This window comes from Battus philenor, unplaced genomic scaffold, assembly GCF_028537555.1.
Source record: "Battus philenor isolate CCGP_79_NKW_IND1 unplaced genomic scaffold, ilBatPhil1.0.hap1 SCAF_11, whole genome shotgun sequence".
In the NCBI taxonomy this organism is placed as follows: domain Eukaryota; kingdom Metazoa; phylum Arthropoda; class Insecta; order Lepidoptera; family Papilionidae; genus Battus; species Battus philenor.
In genome coordinates, this window is record NW_027181673.1 from 4,373,777 (window position 1) to 4,388,357 (window position 14,581).

The following is a 14,581-nucleotide window of genomic DNA, read 5'->3' on the forward strand; positions in this document are numbered from 1 at the left end:
TCGTGCAATCGAAGGCCGTTGGTGTTGAAAGTTTCTTGAGTGGCGACCACAAGCCGATGGATGCTTCGTGGCTAGGCTCTCCGCTTGGTAGACCGACGACATACTTAAAGTCACGTGAAGCCACTGGATGTGGGCAGCACAAGTCCGATCATCGCGACGATCTTTGGGGGAAGCCCACAACTTGCGGTAAGCGTCTTTTGGTTTATGGTATATGATGATGTATTTTACCAATTGTAGTTCTTAAAAACTATTCTTTGAAACAATTTTTAAGCGTTAGCTATACCTAAATGCTTATTACATTATTTATACACACATATCGAATGACATTGCTGATTATTTAATTTATATCCCGGGGAATACCCTTGCGCAGAGAACATTGAAAAACAAAGCTTCTGTAGTTTGAATAGAGATTAAAATGGTTACTTTACTATCGTTTGTACATTGTTTGCATACAGCCGTGTGACACCGTGACACTGGACTAAGGGGGTATCGCCTTATCTCATTTCAGTTAGCAAACTGGGTAGCAATATGTTATACTAATTACAACAAACAGTGTGGTGCTATTCGAAACTATGGAGTTGGTGGGTAGATATAGGAGAGTGGATTGTCACGTTATCGTGTGGCACAGCGTGTGGAACGATGTTACCTGAACCGCTTAATTGTAAAGGCGCTGAAGCCTAAGCCTGTAAACCTACGAAGAATTTGATAGTACTTTGAAAAAGCGTCTCCGCTTTCACGACTGAACGAGTGCCATAGAAGATGTTTATTATCTACGGCGTAGACAAGTATCATATCTAGGAAAGAGGGTTTACTTAGTTTATTGGTTGCCCTTCGTGGTCTTTGGGCAAAAGACCTGGGAAAGTCCATTATCCGCATTGAAAAGCTCGGCAACAATTCTATAGTTTCAATTCAGGATTATACTACTAAGCATAGACAAAAGAGCTTATCCACTGTCAGTTTTTAAATAAATTAAGAATTAAACGCCTACAAAAAACTATTTCCAAAACAGTATATCGTTTAAGTAATGAATAGATAAATATTTATGACGTGAAATATTATAAATAGGTTATAAGTAGAGCAAATTGCTCAGTATACACATTACCTCGTTTATTTTCAATTCACATTTGATAGGACATTAAAGACTTGAATAAGGACAATGAAAGAGCTTGTGCTTGTGGATCACTAAAACAGCTAAAGTGATTAAGAAAGTTGTTTATGTCAAAGAATAATCATTAAGATTTACATCAAATCTAAAAGATGTATTATAGTTGAAATTATAAAATAAGATTCAATGACTTGTAAGAGTTTTATTAAAGTGATAATAAAGTTTGGAAATGAATTGCACAACGACTGTGTTCCACATAAATAAGATCTGTTTGCATTTGTCTTTCTTGCAAACTTTTCACAAATCAGAACAATAGTATATTTAAATTGAAAGATGCCACTGAAAGGGAGCTCAATCTGATTCTAGTTCCTATTAAATTAGGCTCTTCGGTCACTTTCTCACGCCACGAATGGACACTGTAAATGATTCTAAGTGGATATATATCTATAGGATAATAATAGTTTCCATACGACGCCACGACTATAAGAGATAACTGCGTTCATTGCACGCCGTCATCGTTGCCATTCGATAATCAACTGGTCTCATTGGAAACGAGGTCGGATCTGCTGAAGGATCTTCTGCCACTTGTTTTTCCACCGCTAACGATTTTCGTCACGGTAGTTGTTAGATTAGCCAGGCAATAGTAACCGGCGAAGCCGTGGTTCGGTCTTTTGAGCGCCCTTGTGTAGGAATGCTCCTCGGAAAGGTCTCCTGGTGGGGTCCTTTGCCGAAGCTCCTCCGGGAGTCCCCAAGCTTCGCTACTATAAAAAAGGTCTTCGGCTAAGCGCACTCTGCGGCCTGCTATCTAAAACCCGTGGAATCTGTAAAAGCCATTTGGGCAGCAGTGATAATTCTGCTTCGTTTTTACTCTATCTCCTTCTTCTCCTTCGTGACATAGAGAATCCGATCAAAAAAGTATGAATAAATAAGGTGAAACGGTTCGTAAAGTATTAAAAAAATCCACGCAGTCCTTTTGTTATGTATTTAGTCACCAAAATACTATATTTACAGTTATTTTTTTTACTGATATACACTGTAAATTTTTGATTATTAATTGTCAATAATATTACTGTATTTTCGCCACATTTTATTGTATTTTTTATAATATTTTTTAGAATGAATTTCATCTTCATTATCATCATCGGGATGTTCATGAGTGGACAAAGGATTCAATCATAAGCTTTCAACACTGGAATGGTTGGAAGCGACCTACTTCCAGACGACTTCAACAAGGTCGGCTGTCCATCTTGTGGATAGACGTGCTACGCAGCGGTAGTGTAATGTTTGGAGGTCAGGAAGGGATCTTGAAAATGGAAACCACACACGGTCAGAATAAATATAATGTTTATTGCAAAGAAATAACATTTAGACGAAAAATCTTAACTAAGACCGATCAGAGAATGAATTATGACTTAGCTATAATGCTGTTACGAATAGACTGACTTTAATAAAAGGGACTGTTTATAATCGCTTAAATTATTATGCAAACATAATTAATATATTTGAAGTAGAAATGCCACAATTTGGGAAAAGTAAATAAATTGATAAGACAACGACATTAGATAATTAGTGGTAGTGTAAACAATGCGTTATATTTTGTTCAGGAAAACAATCATTTCCAATGCATTATTTTATCTTAGATAACAATGCATTCGATTAACCGACATTGGCCAGCGAATTGGCAAAACTGGAGTGGTAGTGGGCGCATCATATAGCACGTAGAACAGATGTCCGCTGGCGCCTTAAGGTTTTGGAGTGGAGATTACAGATCGAAAAGCGCAGCGTGTGATTTGCAGCCTGGAATCAGGTTGCTCACTACTTGGTCTGTTGGACATCTTTGTAGGATACTTATGTCCTGCAGGAACCGTTATTCGACTGAGATGATGATCATAGTAATGAAAGTACTCTTTACTTATAAGTTTTTCTATATTTTTAAGCTTATTTTAAGTATGATAATATGTTTTGAACATAATTCTTACTGTTAGTTTCATTAAGAAGTTAATCAAATAAACGATGATGCTATAATCTGTTTATGTTGACGACACGGGAATAAAGCTTTGCGTAAGCAAAGGCCGTGATTAATGTTTAAACTCATTAACGATCGTGAGAGCGTAGAAATAAAGTTCTATACATCTTCGGCAATGAAAATTACATGAAATAATAATTTATTAATTGTGCTAATAGAAATATTTCTTAGAAGTAATTATCTATCCCTACTAAAATGAGACACTGTTTTGTGAAGTAAATTGTACTAGGTTTCCGAAATTACCGTCGGATTACATGCAAGTGACTGAAGTTGTTTATGAACGTCGTAAGAACTAAACTCGTGTTTTTTTTTAAAGGCCCCATTATTGGCGGTCTCCCATTCTCTCCTATATCGTTCACGGAAAGGGAACTTACAATTTTGAATTTGTTATTTCACATGCTTCTTTTTAATTCTTTACTCCTCGTTCAGTCTTTTAAAGATCATTCATTCGGTCTTCTAACATACTTGACATGATCTTACATGCTCATCTATTTTTAGTTTCCTCCTTTTCGGCACTTTTCGTCCTTCACCTCACTTCTCAACTTTCAATTCTATTTATTCTAATTTTTTGTTTACAGTTTTACTTTCTTTCTGTCTTTTACTGTTTTTTATATTATTATTTTATTTTTTTATTTTTATATTGCTTCATTTTGCTCCCAACCTGTTATCAATATTTTTAAGTTTTATTTTTACCAATTGTTACTTTTATGACCCTCCTACAATACCTGAAGAAGGTCGGTCTATCTACTTCATCGCCCGTTATCCAGGCGATGTTATCTTCATCAATATTTTTACCCAAAAGAAGTTCGGAATTACATCGGAGTTCTGCGAATGTGGTGTGGCCACCAGGTGCACCACGGTTTGGTTTACCCCCGGATCATAGAAGCACGAGGGACTCCTTGAGCTTAAAATATCGTGTTAGTGTTTAGTGTGATAGTCGTCTAGATCTGAAGTGAAATTATAATTAAAGTAGTGGCGAGTTGTACTCGTCGATCGAAGGGGAAGACGAATTCTTCCTTTCTATCTCTTGGTATGTATACCATGAAGATATAAAACTGTTTTTTACTTTTCTTAATCATTAACTTTATTTTTTTATTTGGTTAAGAACGGAAAAAGTAACCTTTTTTTTTAAATAAGACACTATATTTACTCTTATTAACTCACACATATTTACTCATAGTTTCTTTTTTAGTAAGGGTAAGGAACGGGTAGGGTAAGGTACGAAACAAGTATTCTTTTTTTTATAAAAGACATTTTTTACATATTTACTTAAATTTTTTTAAAAACTGAATATATAGTAATAAAACTCTTTTCTTCTTTTCTTGTGAAAAACGATGACTATGTTGTTTTCATATATTTCATTGCTTTTAAATATCTTCTGTGTATTTTAAAAATGTAATGATAATAATATTTAACGTGTTCTTCATGTTCAATACACGTCAATTTTTACGCGCAACGATAAAAGCTTGTTACAAGCTCTCCGTATTTCAAAACTGGATTCTTATTTTAAAGTAAAATCTTCACTCAGTAATCTTGTCGTAATTGACTCTATTCAATAACTTAGCAATGCAAATGCTATTATTTCGTTCGGTAAAGTGTATTGAAGGTACTTGTTATTGAAATGAGTGCACTAATGACAGCTTATACGAGAAAATACCTTTGAGAGTTGAGGTAAATAACGATTAGGGTTTTAATTTCAAAGTATTGAGAATTAAAGCATGAATAGAACGGTTCAAGTATGTCTAGAGAAACTTTCAGCTATTAAAAATAACGAAGGTCGTTAACAAGGACCATAACAAATAGTAGTCATATTGATTCATCTTCATCGTGTTTTCAGCCGTAGATATATACCTCTACTATGCTTTTCCAATAACACCGTTTGAAAGCAGTCTGCATTCAGTGTTTTCCGACATCTATAACAAGGAATAAATAAAATCCTACGCTAAGTTTACCAGTTTCTTGGCTCTTCCAGAACCTTATGATCCCAGCCGCGATCTGCGCGATATGTGGCGAAACGTGGTATTGCCTCATCAACCGGACGACGTCATAGACAATGTCGAGTACTTTCGTTCTACGGCTCTCCTTGTTTCTGAGCCGATCTCATAGAAAAATCTCAATTGTAGCGTCTCCGTGGCTATTTAATTAAGATAATTAGTTTATTCAACATTGGAACTTTTAACAAAACTCTTATAGACCGTCAAATTAAAAAAAATATATATTGTTGACGTTACTCTGGTTTACAAGTTATTACAGTTGTGAAGAAGAAACAGGAACAGGACTCCACGACAACACGTGTTTCAATAGTTTAACTACATAAATTTACATACGTACACTTATATACGGATACAGCTATAATGAAATGAAAATAATCAAGCGACGTAATTGCCAAGGATTCTTGTCATTTAAATATTCGTTTATTGAATATTGAGCCTTTTCTATCAATTTACTTTTAATGTGCCAATAATTGTCCAATAACGTATTGAGGAATTTTTTTTAAAAGAACTGATCCATTTTATTACAAATGAGTTGGTGATTACCTTTATGCAGTCGGAACTTTGTTAAAGCCAGTTTTTCACGGTGTCTTGTAAATACATTATTGACGTCCCCTATTTTTTGTATTTATTAAAATGATTGTAAACCTATTATTATAATTATATTGTGAGGCATCAGTAAGAATATTGACTTTCTTGAACCGTTTTCTCGAGGAGAATCGCGGCTCTTAGCCGTAAATTGCTTGGATGGCTCTCATTTGCAAAACAAATATATTTTCAATATCCGCATCTCTACCCAAAATCCATATGAGATAATGCTGTGGAAATAACTAGAATACACTATCAGAGCAGTATCAATATTAGAGTAGCGTTTTATATTTCTAACAGCAAAAGCTTCAGCGTCTGAACATACTATTTTATAGGATCCTGATAACTTTCTGTTTTTAATTACTGTAACAAAGCAGGTTATGTAAGACGTCCGAAACTTAAATAATATTGTCTATCATAATTATTACAATATAATGACGTATAATAATATACGTATAACAAAGCATGTTTGTTGTTCATAGTTTTATTAAACTATTCAAGGAAGTACGATCCAATAGCTTGGATATACGTGACGGTCTATATAAATACTTTACCTAGTTGAAGAGTTCTTAACCTGTTTGTAAAGCCTCTATGGGTAAGGGTTATTATAAGCATCTTAGGATCGGGTTACAAGTGGCGTCTTGGAAAACGTAAAGATTCGACTTTTTATTAAATAAATAATCATGTACGTAGTTTTTCAGATGAATATAAAATAACATTTTCTCAATAAATCTAGTGACTGACAGGGGTAGTTGCATTACAAGGAATAAAACGGTTATGAATAAAATTATTGTTTAATTTTTGCATTTCTGTATTTATTTTTAATTTCAAACGTGAGCTTCGTTTTCCGAAAGTTAGTCCTAACCGAAACCGTTAGGTGGTATCCACTTTTTGCTTGTTTGACTGAAGTTGTTCCAGCACTTTCGAGAATTTTGTTTTCCAACTAGAAACTTTTCTTGTTAGATTTGACTTGAAATAATGTTTGGGTCGTGGAGAAGAACGATAGAAATATTTTGAAAATATAATCAAGTTTATCTGTTTTATTTACTCGACCTAAAAGAGGTAGCTAGCGAGTAGAACATTCCAGATAAGATATATTTCAAGAAGTCGTATGTGTATGAAAAAGTATTGTGTATTAAAATTCGTATGTATTCAAACATACGATTTCTTGACATATTGAATCAATATTTATATTACTACCTACATAAAATCATTTACAGTGATCACGTGTTTAAGTCATGAAAAGTACTGTAAAAGAATATTTAGAAACAGGAATCAGATTGAGCTCCCCAATAAAGGCATCTTTGAACTTAAAGGTAGAGTTCAAAACGTAACCTGATCTGATGAGCAGATGAGAACACACACTCGGCTTCTTCCTATTATAATATCCTTATGATACATATAACAAACACACACACACACACACATATATATATATATATATATATATATATATATATATATATATATATATATCGTCGTAATATTTTTGACAAAACTTTTCTCCCAGAGACAATAACTTTTGAGGAATCACTGCTGTCAGAATTAATTCGCAATCGATATACATACATAGACGCGTATTACGATAGTATCGAGTTCGACCATATTTTCTCAGGGCTAAAATCCGTTAGATTTACTATTTATTTATTTATTAAATACATTTCTTACATGAAATCACATTTCATTCTTTTATAGGTACGCTCTGCACACCCAAGTGTCCAAAATAGTTTCACTATATGAGATCATTACAATAATTTATCTCAAGTGTAGTTGACATTTTGTTCGTATTATTGATTATATTGCTGTGAAAATAATTAAAATAAAGTCATCGACAACGTTGTCGTTTATTTCTTTATTCGATAAGAGTAACAAGGGTACGTTTTATTAGATGATAATTTAACTGTACATTACACAAGCACTTCCGTTCAAAGATAAGGAAGACGAACACGTGCCAGAGGTATAAAATACCTTTTTGTTCGTAATTGGGACTGCATCTTCCGAAAACAAAGTGATAAGCTTTTATCTATTTTAAATTCTTTGAAGCGTGCTCTTTGCTGGCTTTAGCTCACCTGTTCCTTTAATGGAATTTTACGCTATATTATCGCGTACAACTAGGAAATGTTCTCAGAGTAAACAGCTGCATCGTTGAATTTAATATACACCGAGAAAAGGAAACTAAGAATTGTCAAATCTTTATATGAAGAAATATATTATGACTGAGGTCTTCACCAATCATGCCAGTCTCCGTTACCAGTTTTCTCGTGTCCTATTTTTGGACAATACCATGGAGTCGGAGGTCTTGGACGTTTTTGTAACTGCGTCATTCCAACGAGTAGATGATCATTGTATATCAACATCTCTAGGCTTTCTGAGCTCCGTACAATGTTGTTGTAGTTATTGAGGGTTCTACGGAAGAAAACTGTAGATAGTCAGGTTCTTCGAGTGAACTCTTTGAGCACCGATGATTTAACGCGGCAAGTTGTCGATTGGGTTCTTTACATTCAGCGCCAAAACCACATCTCGACCGTGTCCATCCTTTATCTTGTACGGAACTTAAGCGTCAGGGTTTCGTAAAGAAATTTATAGAAAACACACGAGGGAAAGCATTATTTTCTCTTTGGTGCTTCTGTACATACCCCATATATGTTTTAATATGAAATTATTCGATTTTTAACAACGCTTTGATAAATGAATGTTGAAAATTATTGATATTTGGATATAATGTGTCATACATTATTTGAAAGCAGACGAGCTATACATTTAGCCTTTTAAAGCTTCTTATTACCACTTATATGAGTAATAACTATGGCTGTTTGACGATGAGTTTGTTTTCTCTCTAAATTGTAAAACCCTACTGTTTACGATAAAATAAAATAGGAAAATATTATAAATAAGATCAATGTTTAATAGTTTCGAGTATTTTGACATATTCGTTACCTATGTTTATTAAAAATTTAAGACGCCACATTGGTGAAAAAAAAAAAAAACACTGGGGCTTCCAAACAACTTCAGTAAGCTTGCTGTATAATAATCTAGCTTTTACCATACCCGTATGTAGGCCGCGACTTTGGAACTGGAACGTTTCACATTTAAAATTGTGCTGTAATGCATCACTTTTTACGACGGCTTCATGTTTAAGATCGAATAGTCAATCAGATTGCCGGTGATAAAACGCTGAAATATTGGACGAATTTAATGTGTTCCATTTTTGAGACTCGACACATACTCTTCCGTTCGACATTGACAGTTGTAGACAACTTTATTTTCATCATCATCACCTCATGATCACTACAATGACCGGTCTTGCGTTTACCTTATATATATTTCTGCGACCTTGAATATCTCGTCAGTCTACTGACTCGTGTTCACGATTCTAGCAAGTTTCGACTTCAATGGTCTTCGTCTACACGAATGATGTGTTTCACTGTCACTCCTGACAAGTATTATTAATTTTTCATTATTTTTTTCAGATTTATGTACAATCAATAACAACGTTCGGTTTTAATTTAATTTCAATTATCAAAAATATCTTTAATAAAGTGTTTAATGGAATCAGGCGTTACCTTGCGGAAGTCCATCCAAGTAAGAAAAGGACCAATATTTAGCTACTTCCGCACATGCATTGGTAGTCGTGGAGGAAACATTGATTTGCTAGTTAAATATAGTTCCAATACCCGCGTGTCTTATTATTTCACTATATTTAACGAGCAAGTCAATGTTTCCTTCTCTCCATTATTGCAGGTTTGCCGGGTGACTCGGTCGGGGTACTCGTCTATTACGTGAAATCACAAATATAACTCACGCGTAAGAGAGGGTATAATAAAAATAGCCCACGTGATCGGTCACGTGACTTTGAGTGGTAGTGGGTGAGGAGGTGGCATAAAAATAACAAGCGGCAATGGACTGAGCTTACCCCCATGCAACTGGTAGGCGCCTCCCCAGCTTTTAGTTTCTTTCTAGTTCACGGACCCTTCCGCTCCGTGAACTCAGTACCGATGAAGCTCTAAAAGCCTTAAGGCTAACAGCATTAACATCTTCAGAAACAATAGAAACAATAGAATAGACTGTGCTCACTCTGTGTTTGGCACTAATCGGTGTAACATACCTCTGAAGATGACCCATGGAGGGGTGAAACACGTGTTGAGTGATTTGACGGTAGCAGTTGTGTAATTCGCATTGCTTGCTGCATTCGCATTTATCAGCGGGCTGGCGGGCGGTTGTGCACGACTACCACTGCATGTGCGGAAGTGGCTAAATATTGGTCCTTTTCTTACTTTAATAAAGTGATTTCAACTATCTCGTTCGAAAAGTAGTTCATTATTAAAATTATTATTACTATATTTCTAGTATATATCTTAATTCGAAATTATAACATAAAAAAAATATTTAAATAAAAAAAACGATGTTATGTCTAAACTCGAGTGGTTAAATCGTGTGACAATTACGCTAAAAATTGGTAGAAATAAAAGCGGAGGCAAGCGGTAGTTATAAGGCAGAGTTTTTATCGATCTTAGATACTTATTGGTATACTTGTAGCCTCAGACAATGGTAATTGTGAAGCGAGAATAAACGTGAATAAATAACATGAAGTTACTCTCTATTTTTTGACAGTCTGCTTTTATTTAAAAATAATTTAATTCTTAAAAATATTGTTATTCAAGTAGGCATTAATCTGTACTTTCGAATCGTCGATTATTTTAACATTGTAAGTTGTAAGTTACTACCGGCTGATCTGCTCAGAAGAGCCTGCCAGAAACTCAAAAGTTGCTTTGTTTAATTAAATTTAACAATTTTAGATGTGTACATTATAATATTAACCATGTAAATGAGTTAACGAACTAAGTTCAGAACCTGAGGGCCATCTGATTTACGCTTTGTGGTCTCGCAACTTGTGATTCTCTTAGCTTACGTCGGTTATTTTTTTTCGTCAACGGATCTCCATATTCCTGATTCGATCTCATACAGAAATCCCAAGTACATACCTCGCCATGGCTCGTAAGCTAACAAAGAATGATCTGCTGAGAAAAGTCGACAAGAAACTAAACAGTTTCTCTTTTTGGATGAAATTAAACAGTGTTTGACGTACATAATAAAATCAACCATGCAAATGAGTCAACAAATAAATTCCATACATTTCGATCAACTAAAAAATCTTGAATTCTATAATAAGATTTAAGCACTAATATAATACATATTAGTGCCTAAATTTTAATTTAAGATTTAAAACTAAGAAAAGAAACGTCTAAGTAACTTGTGTGAATTTATTGTATATGCGTACACACAGATATAAATTTGTTACAGTAATAGCACGCATTATTTTATTCCTTAGGTGTACAACTACTTATTATTATAAATTAAATTTATATTCATACAATGTCAAAAAATGATTCAAAACTGTATTCATCTATGCAATAAGAACTATATAATGTCGTTAAATTATCTTGCAATAAATTTAATACGTTCTTAAAACAAATACTTATCAAAAAAAAATTTATTACATTGTTAATAGAACGTGAAGAATAGAATTTGGAATGCATTGCTCTAACTGTTGTATTAGGAATATTGTAAAAGTGACCCAAAAGAACTCGTCTGAGTTTATTATGGGATATTCAAAGATAATGGCGCGCTTGAAACCATCGCAGTTTTAATTTTAAGAATGCCTTATTAGATAGTTCAGATTCTAGTCCCTACACCTTTCTTCCCATTACGAGCATATACAAGCGGCCACTTCATATGATCCTATATAAAATTTACGAATAAAATCAACATAAAGCAATAAAGCAGCGTATAATAAACTGTCTGTTATTAATGTTACTTTTTTCCCAGACGAGGAAAATGGAGACGGTAGAGAAATAAAAACATTGAAAAATACTTTCCGATAAAATATCTCAAATCTTTTAGGTAACAGCGCATCCGCAGTAGAGGCTATTAAATAAGGAAGACGTCGTAAATCGGCACTCGTGTTGTGTTGGCTCGCTCAGTATTTTCAACTAAGTGGTTCTCTTTTCTTCGTCAATATCAGAACGAATGTTAGCGAGAAGATACTTGAGGGACTTGTTTGATAGTCGTCCGATAAATAGTATAGCGTTCATTTCATTTATTTGGATAATACGTTCAATAAATGCTTTTACATTACAGAGTTTAGAGGCTTATCGGTAATATCATTATTTTTATTTCAGTCGTAGAAGGACTTCGCTGGATGTAGGCCTACTGTCTTCAAACAAAGTCGACACCAGGCTGTTAGAATAAGAGGAAAGACGCCACATATTCCTAGATTATTGTAAAAAGATAACCGGTAAACGTAATAAACAGTAACAAACCCTAGTTGTAATAGATAAGGAATAGCGACAAATTGTAAGATAATTAATTTAATAAAGTAAAAAAATATAAATCGAAAATCGGAATAAGATTTAATAACAAAATAGTAGTTCAAAAATAAAACGACAATTAAAATGTATTTAATTGTTTTTTTTTTAGTAACATGCGCAAGGCTCTTCCTACCCCAACTCCATCATAGCGAACTCCTCTCGCTACTCTCCCGGCACCTCGCAATCCTATCGTACGGGTTCCCACAATCCACTCACCACACACCGCACTCTTCAGACACTCACTATACTGCAAGCAATATCTCATCAACTATAGCAACCGCTCCACTGGCGACCGCTCACCGCACGAAAAAACGCGTGCGATGGTCAAAAATCATTCACCATACTTCTTACCGTTCGTTACGTAACGGCGTCGGCTTTCCGACGCCGCCGCCGCGAACAGCGTGGGCGATCCGAGGTAGGATCAGTATCCTTCCTTAGATTGCCGAGTGGTCCACGCTGCCCTCCACACTTAACTCCTCATTCAGCACACGATCAGTAACACTGACTAGAAAGACTTACTTGGGCGCGCTAGCCGCGAGTTCTGCCGGCCGACCGGGTCGCGCTGGGTTTGTGTCCTCGAGGGCTGGCTGGGTAAGCCCCGCTGCTACGATCTCGCGGCAACTACCTGTGTTACTTCCTCGTCCTTCCACCGAGTACTGATGCGGGTTCGGAAACTCGAATCCTGTAATTTTATATAGTTCACCCTCCGTCCCGTGGACTCGTTTCCGATGAAGCTGTAAAAGCCGCAAGGCTAACAGCAAAAATTTCATATGAGACATTAAACAAGCCCCATATTCAAAGTTTTGATCCGGTGAATTCATTACCGGATTTATTTCAACTTTTCGTTTATTTCAGCGCGCGCTACTATAGTTTCTGCCCTAATTTTGGTTTTCGTAACTTTTCTTGTTACGAAAAAATTTCGTGAACATTTCGGAATCAGAGTTAGGTTTAAAGTTGTCTGTTACGCTGTGATCGACTGATACTGTAAGCCGCGAGGCTTCTAAGTACAGTAATGAGAATTTTTAAAAATAATATTACTGAACAACTGCAATAGTTTTTCTTCCTCATATTATGAGGACATATTTGAACTTAAGTATGAAGTGATAGTTTTTTTTTAAAAGGCGGAGGCTAAAGGTCACTCAGGGAGCAAAGGAGAGAGATATGCTCGGCTTTGATGAGACTGAATCAGAAAAAGAGAGATCTGCAGAAGAAGTCTAGGGTCATTGACGCAGCTCAAAGGATTGCTCGCGGGAAGCGCCAGTGGGCGTGGCAAATCGGTTATGCAACTATAGTGACGACCACGAGCCAGTGGACATGTCATGGGTAGGCCGCATATTTAGTGGACCGATGACACAGTTACGATCGTGAGAAGTCGCTTGATGTAGGCAGCGCAAGACCGTTTTTTTTTATGACCTCCGCTATTGGGTGCCCCTCGTACCCCTATCTTGTGATGGGAAGGGTCTTTTTTGGGCAATTTATTTTTTTCACTTGGTTTTTTTTTATTTCCGTTCTCTGCTTCCATTCTTCACATGATCTTTCATTCCATTCTTTTATACCACATTTCTTCTTTCTTACCCTTTGGCTCTGTTCGTCTATCATTCTTCCCTTTTTCTTTTTACATTTTTTGATTTATATTTTTATTTTACATTTTTTTTACACATTATTACTTAACGCTAGACTTATTACTTTGCGCAAGACCGTTTATCGCGGCACTCTTCGGGGATAGCCTGTACTGTTAATATTATAATGCTCATTGAACGATTTCTGCTAATGTATGATGCGGGAGAAGGGAGAGAAGCGGGGTTCCTACATATATTTCCGCAGATACTCTGACAGCAGTATCGGAAAGACTTAATTAAACTTGCGACGAGTCTCTCTAGCACTCTTTATTAGAAGCTTGAAAGTTATGTAATAAGCGTTGACTAGTTACTTTTTTAAAGATGTTTCCACTTAACCTATAATCTATGCTTGTATTTAATTATTTCTTCCAAAATTAATACTTGCTTTCAGTAAACAAGAACGTAGAAAAACCGCGAAAAAATACATTTGTATCGGTTGTTAAAGTGCTAACGAAACCTCTATACCGCGTCTTAGGTATGTGCTCGGAGGCACACGCGAAAGGCGTATGGACTGCCACTTTCCAACAGTCGATCGCAGTTCCGGCGCTTATGCTATTTTTTCATCACTCTCCACTTTGCCGTGGCTTTCTAAGGTGCGGTACAGCGGTTTTGGTAGCACTGTACCATTCCTGTATTTATTAAATCAATGAGTTTACAATGTAGGATGTCATTTAAAATAAAAACTCGAGACTTCACTGATAATTATTTTGAAATTTCTATAAAATAATTTTGTTAAGATTTTTTTTTTTTGCATTTAAGTATAGTGCATACGTATATTACGAAAACAAAAAATTATGTGTAAATATTATCACAGACATTAACGTGAATTTTATGTTCCTAATTACTAAGACAGATTATTAATTTAACAGTCTCAGTTAATTAAT

General features: G+C 35.3%; 1 long non-coding RNA gene across 1 annotated transcript; it reads left to right on the forward strand.

The window, feature by feature from the left end:
• LOC137931801 (uncharacterized) lies at positions 1-12,108 on the forward strand. Its single transcript, XR_011109057.1, has 3 exons — positions 1-186; positions 2,221-2,431; positions 11,890-12,108. It is a non-coding gene; the product is annotated as an uncharacterized lncRNA (long non-coding RNA).
• Positions 12,109-14,581: the final 2,473 nt, after the last annotated feature.